General features: G+C 43.3%; 1 long non-coding RNA gene across 1 annotated transcript; it reads left to right on the plus strand.

Annotated features, from left to right (window-relative positions):
• Positions 1-92: 92 nt before the first annotated feature.
• LOC310757468 lies at positions 93-6790 on the plus strand. The gene is made up of 3 exons (XR_014545238.1): positions 93-253; positions 3061-3466; positions 6690-6790. It is a non-coding gene; the product is annotated as an uncharacterized lncRNA (long non-coding RNA).
• The last annotated feature ends 363 nt before the right edge of the window (positions 6791-7153 follow it).

Raw genomic sequence — 7153 nt, forward strand, 5'->3', positions numbered from 1 at the left:
CACGCTCCTCTTCACATCTCTCTCATGCACACACAGGCGCGCGCGCCTCTCGCACGTTCTGCCGCCTTTTTTCCTTCTTTTTAGCAGCGCCCCCCCCCGCCCCTTCCTCCCGGCACAAGGCGACGTCACCTTGCCGAAAATTAAAAATAACGGCGTCTGTGTGTGTGTGTGTGTGGACGGCGGCGCGTTGGTGGCGAACGTGCCTCGTGTCCCTTCTTCCCAAGGGCAGAAGCTGTAGAGGCTGGGTTTTTAGGTCTTACTATATTTAAGTACATTGTGTATGTATGTATGTATCATACGAAAGAGGGCGACCGCCTTCGCTCTTCGCTGCTTGGCAGAGCCCTGTGGAAAAGGCACTCTGCACATGCTCGCTGCTCCTCCTCTCCTCCTCCTTCGCCTCGTTGATAAAGAAGCGGGGAAGGCGCGGACGTGGGAGAAGCGCCTTAAGGGGCTCGCTATCCGCAACAACGCAGAAGCTGCAGTCCTGGGTGCGTTTAACCAGGGGACCCCCAACCCGGGACTTATTTCTGAGGCGATTTGCGTTGTTGGGGCTAAGTTGATCCCAGTTTCCAGTGCTTCGTGGTTGCAGAAGGGAAACAAGCCTGCCTAACAGTAATACGACTTCTTTAGACCGATGGGCGCTCTCCCCCCTCCCCCAATATTTGGTATTATGACAACGCGGTGAGGGAAGTTCTCCTGAGGATACACCCCACGAAAAAAATAATAATAATGCCTAGGCTGCTGAAATATACTCAGAGTCGCAAAGTGATTTCATGCTCTTTATTCAGCTCATAGTGGTGAGGAGGAATGAATGAAAGTCCCCTCAAAGTATCTGCTTTATATACATTATTTACACAATGGGCTGCACATGATTGGCTAATTCCGGAATTCTACTGTAAGCCAATCAGGTTGTGGATCCACTTCTATCTGGAGCATGATTGGGTGGTTCCTGCCAACCAATCATACTGCTGCATTGTTCTAGGACCAATCAGACTGCTGCATTCTGAATCCTATTGTTCTAGGACCAGACTGCTGCCTTTTGGATCCTATTGTTCTAGGACCAATCAGACTGCTGCAGTTTGGATCCTATTCAACTCAGTACATAACAGCTGCAATCTGTTCTTATGACCTCAATTCTGCTCGCTCAGAAGTAGGGCATGTTTGGTTACGATGCGGGCAGGTTTGCAGCCTCAGTTCATTCCAATGGGACCTACCTGCACTTAAGCATGGATAGTAGGAGCAGACTCTCAGGAGTGTCAAAAGTCTCTGACATGTGAATTCCCTAATCCGTATTACAGCACTATGTTTATCAGGCCATCCAAAATGTCACATTACCTGACAAGCCCCCCCCCCCCAAGATAAAACAGATGCCATTATTTCCCAGTGATGCATGAAGCTCACTCACAGCTGTGTTTATATGGCTGACCAACCTGGTCGACCATTATTTTTTTTTTTGCTCACTCAGTTTCTGCCAGGGGTGTTTTAGCCAGAGGAAAGGGGTTCCTTTGCATCCCTCGCAATCTCTTCAGACTAATGTTGGGAGTAAAAACTTCGAAAGAGAGTCGACCTGCCCTGCTCCCTCCTCTCACTTTTCAATAACATCCCCTTAGCCAGTTATTTATTGTCATTCACAGACTGGGATGAGCTGCAGGGCATTTCTCTACCCTTGGCTTGAGTTTCAATTTGGAGACGCTGAGCTTTGCCATCTTTCCCTTTAGCACTGATTGCTCTCTGAGTGCTGGGGGTTGAGGGGGTGGGATGGGAAAGAAAAAAGTCTCTGCTTTAAATAAATAATCTTCCATTTCAGCAGTCACACAACAGCTTGCCTGTGTTAAGAAGCCTTTGGCTTGGGCTAAAGCCAGGGAGTTGAAAGGAACTCTTGCATCCTTTTACAGCGCATAGCTATAGAAACCAATCTGCCTGGCTTGCTGCAGCCACCGGTGTGCAGTATATCAGCACCAGGTTCATTTTGCATCCCTAAACAGAGGATGTAAACTTAGAAGAGAAGCTGCACAGTCTCCAGAATGTTCACTACTCCAGTTAGTAAGCCCTGACTTCTCATTAATTGATTTGTCCAGTCTGAAAATACAAAGTGTGAATGTCCATGTGCACACGTGAGTTAGTTAGATAGACAGACAGACAGAGAGAAATTCTCCTAGCCAGACTGATGAGGCAACTTGAGAACATGGGATGAATGAATCTAGTCTGAATTTGGCAAAGAGTAAAACAGTCATGTCAACCCAGCCCACTTTATTGTGGTGCTCCTGCATTATCATGTCACTGCTCCAACCACTATGTGGAGGGAGTTGCAAACTGAGAACACAGTGAAGGGCTCACAGAAACAACTTCACCACCTGTTCTGCTCCTGAAACTTCAATTTAGGTCACCAAATTGGGGGTGTGAATTTTCCCTCCTTGGAGGTTTTTAAGCAGAGGTTGGATGGTCATCTGTTATGGATGCATTTCAGGGGGTTAGACTAGATGACCCTTGGGGTTCCTTCCAACTCTACAGTTCTATGGATTGAACCAACCAACAGCAAAGATGCACCTCTGTGTTTGAAGATGTGCACCCCTTGCTCTGAGAAACCTGGCTAATTTTATGAAAATTGTTTTTATTTCCTCCAAAACAAATGTTTTCCCCAAATTAGGGAGTAAGCCCCCACAAAGTATATGAGAAGTATTGTGTAGTAATAAAAAGTTTTAAAACTTGTTAAGGCTCCTTAGAAGCTCCCCCCCCCCAACGCTTTATTGCATTTTTAAACTGGCTCTGAAGACTTTTGTATTCCGCTTTTATAGATTGAGTTTAATTTGACTATGGAACCGTTGGGCTGTTCTTCTATCTCGTGTTTTATGATTATGCTTGGCTGATTGTTGTTTGCCTTCAGATTGATGTGCTGAGTTTTTTTATTGATTTGTAGTTTTTTGATAAGTTTGAAATGGTATTTGTGTATTGTTTATGGATGGCTCTTTAGCTTTTATTCTGTGTTAGATGCTTTGTGAGGATACTCTCTTAGAAAAGTATACATCTAATTAAAAAATAATAATACATTTTCCCATGTAGGGAATGCAATGCAACCTTCTTGTCGTCAGGTTGTGGTGGAGGGTCCATATGTTTTCAAAGTGCAGACCAACCAGCCTCAAATTGAAGACATTTAAATTATGGAAGACTGCAGCACACTCACTCATACAGCCCTTTTCATTTTAAGTTTTCTATCATTATCCTTTGGGCATCGAGGTACTCCATGACTTGACAAATGGGAAATGAATGTCTTGGTTTCCATTTCCATAACTACCTCTTATTGCAAAAGAAATAATGGCCCAGCAAGGAATCAAATGGAGAACCAGCTTGCAAAGTGGTGCAGTCATCATCAAAGACAGGGAAGGAGCCAGTTCTCCCTGAGATATTGTGGGGATTCATCTACAGTGAGATCTTGGGAAGGAATGAGGCAGTGAGCCCCTTTAAAGAGGTCAATCGGCTCCAACTGTAGCCTTCTTTCTCTTTGTGACCTGATTCCCAGTCCTCCCTCAGTTTTAGAGTCTTCCACTGATATGCTGAGTGGATGCTTGTTCACAGAGCTAGAAAGAATTTTTTCTATTAACCACCACTCGCCTTTGGTTGAAATGTTTTTGCACATCTTTCAGTGGCTAACAGGTAGTTGTTATGTGTCTTTTGCTTAGCTATTTGTCACAACTTGGGTGGGAACGCCATTGGGCAGAATCTACAAATAATGGGGCCCTCTTGAGGAGTCACATCAGACCATGGTACAAGCTTGAGTAGGCAAGGCATGGCTCTACTCATCTCAAATTTACCAGCAGGGTTCCAGTTGCATGGAAGGCACCACACTGGGTCCTTGTATGCTGGTCAATTTCCATAGCATTCCCCAGCCAAGTGTGTTGAGTTGCTGCATCTGGCTTCAGATAATGGATCCTTACCCAATACCATGCCAACTTCACTTAGTTGTGGCTTATTTTCAATTCTCTCCTGATTGTTATTCACCCTCTATTGTCAGTGACTGGAAGGATGCTGAGGAGTGTACACTGGGGGAAGTGGGGCTGGAGTCTGACTTGCCGTGGGGGCAGTGATTTGTAGGGAGCTATACCAGCCAGGAGGTAAGTCAAGAGGCAGGAGGAGTTTCAGAGTTTGGGAAGATACATAAGCTGGTGGAGGGGACATGGCCCCCTGTTGCTACAACTGCTCCATTATCTGCCATGTGCAATCCTTTGGCTGGGGAATGCCCTTGATGTTGGGGGGGGGGGACTACTATGTGCCTGCCAGAAAACAGAAGCATGACGTTGTGTTTCCTGGGTTTATATTCCAGTTACAGTGTTGATCAAGACTCCAAGACCCTTCCTTGTGTTCAGTAATATACCATGCCAGGGAAGAAGGTACGTATGTTTGGGTTTTTGTACTAGTCTCCAATATGCAATCCTATAAGCTGCTGATTCAGTGCAAATAGCCTTCAGTGGGGCATTCTGAATTTTTTAGTATGTGACTTGTTCCCTGATTTTTGAAAGAACATTTATTTTAAGCAGGTTGAAGAGATATGTAAAAGCAGAGAAGGTGGCATTTTTTAAAAGGGGGAGAGAGCTTTCCCCTTTCGGAAAATACAAAGTTAAATTCAAGCTGTGTGGGAAATAAGGTAGCTGTAGCTGCACTTTGCCTTGCATGTTCTGGGAAAAGCTGATTAGCTTTGGAAGGGATTTAATGCAATTGCAAGTCTGGTAGCCACAGCCATCTTAGCTTTCATAGTTTTTACCAGTCTAATAAATAAGCCTCCTGCCTTGGCAATGGAGTAAACAAAAGTTACATACCAAGACAGAAAGCTTTTGCTCATGTAGTGGGAAAAAGAGTGCTTGTTTTAGCTTTCATTTTTCAGCTTATCATTTCTTAAAAACAGAATAAACTGAGAAGTTGAAAATCACACAGAAATGTTTGTGCATATGCGTGTACGTGCACATGCGCGCGCACACACACACACACTTTGGGGATTAAGTAAAAGCTCCAGCCAATTTCTGGGCTGCAAGCCCAGGAGAAAAAGTGCCAAGTTCATGAGTGTCTCTTCAGTGTGGGAGCTGAATGAAGATTTTTATAGAGTCAGACTTCCAATGTTCACAGTACAGAATTTTTGCAAGTAATGTGGTAATTAAGGTATACAAGAAAATTTCATTACAACAACTGCTGTTTTAAAGGGTTTGGTTCTTTAGGAAACTTCAGCAATATGAACAGACCAAACGAGCAGCACTTGAGAACGCTTCTTCATATTGTATGGTCTGTTAACATTTAAGGGAACATGGATGGCCACTTATTTGTCCATATACTGGTAATTAATGAGAACTGTGCTATGGTGATATTTTATTTATTTATTTCTACAATTTATGTCCCAGCTTGGCAGTGCCTTAAGATGGCAAAAATGAAACAATAAATATGAACAATAATAAATTAAAAACAAAAAATGTATCAAATAAAAAGAGCAATCAACAATAAAATCCATTCAAACTAAAAGAAGAGAACACAGTAAGGTGAAATAGTTTTATGCATTTCAATGGCATCAAATGAACATTGCTGCAGGTAGATATGCCATCACTGAAAATATAGTCACCTGGTAATCACCTACCTAAACTCAGATGGCAAGATTTCCAGACAAAGTCTCTGATGGAGATCTCTGTGAATGTTCAGGCTCCTATGGCTAAAGGTGGTGGAAAACTCCTAGGAAATACAAGTATATAGAAGAGCAGACCTTACTGACACTGAGCCAAACATGGCTTCTGCAATGATCCAAAACTATCAGAATTTTTTGAGAGTGTCAGCAAGCCTATAGACCTGTTTGGACTGTCAAGCAACTTTCAACACCAAAAACTCATGAGTAAGCTTAAAAGTAAAGCAATAAGTGGAAAGGTCCTCTTGTGGCTCAGGAATTGGTTAAGCTGTGGGAAGCAAAGACTAGGAATACAGTGGTACCTCGCAAGACGAATGCCTCGCAAGACGAAAAACGCGCAAGACGAAAGAGTTTTCCATTTTTTGAGTCGTTCCGCAAGACGAATTTCCTTATGGGCTTGCTTCGCAAGATGAAACGTCTTGCGAGTTCTTGTGAGTTTGTTTCCTTTTTCTTAAAGCCGCTAAGCCGTTAATAGCCGCTAAGCCATTAATAGCCGCTAAGCCGCTAAACCGCTAATAGCCACTAAGCCGCTAAGCCGCTAATAGCCGTGCTTCGCAAGACGGAAAAACCGCAAGACGAAGAGACTCGCGGAATGGATTAATTTCGTCTTGCGAGGCACCACTGTATATGGACAGTTTTCTAAATGGAGAGAAATAGAAAATGGAGACACCCCCCCTCAAGGATTGGTATTGGGAACATCTGGTGGGGGGCAGTAGGCTAGCAAAGTTTGTCTTAAAGAAAGGGGACATGGAGACAACATCATATCTTCAGCGAACATGTGAGGAGAAGCAGAATCCTAGCCATGTTCTTGATGCTAAAGCACCTACTAGCCGCAAACTCCAATGGCTGTGTGTTTGGCAGTAGTGTGAAGGAAGCCTGCATGCCTATAGGTATAGGTTGCTTCTTTCTGCCACTTTGCCTTAGGTAGTTTTACAGTTTTGAATCTCTTTGATACCTGTTTTCTGGAGACGCATCCAATGTTTGAGAGTTGTTTACTTGTTTACTTGGCCTCTTTTGCTCCTCTTATAACTAGGGTTGTACCGTTATCAGCATCAAGCTTAAGGACGTTTCCAGTGTTTCAACCTGTACTAAAAAGTCATTACATCATCAGCATTTAGAAAATCACTATAAGTAAGTAAAAGACCCATTCCTTTTTACCCAAATGAAGCTGAGGTCTGCTTAAATGGAAGTATTCAGAGTTTTCAAACTTGATTATGTATGTATGTGTTTATTTATTTATTTGCAATGTGATATCTCCCTCGACCATTGAAGTGGGGTAAATGGATCTTGGTAAGTGCATTCAGGATGTAACTTGCATTCCAGGTTCAAAGAAGATGCAATCCACCAATCTGTTTTCAGGCACTACTTATGTCCCTTGAAATGAGATAGTTCCCTTGGGCATCAGTATGGAGCTGTGAAACTTGATATTCATACTTAAGATATAATTCTAGGTCCCAAGGTTGCATGCATATATGTGCTTAGAAATCCAAATGTATT

The sequence above is a fragment of the Podarcis filfolensis genome (assembly GCF_964270895.1).
Source record: "Podarcis filfolensis genome assembly, chromosome: 2".
NCBI lineage: Eukaryota > Metazoa > Chordata > Lepidosauria > Squamata > Lacertidae > Podarcis > Podarcis filfolensis.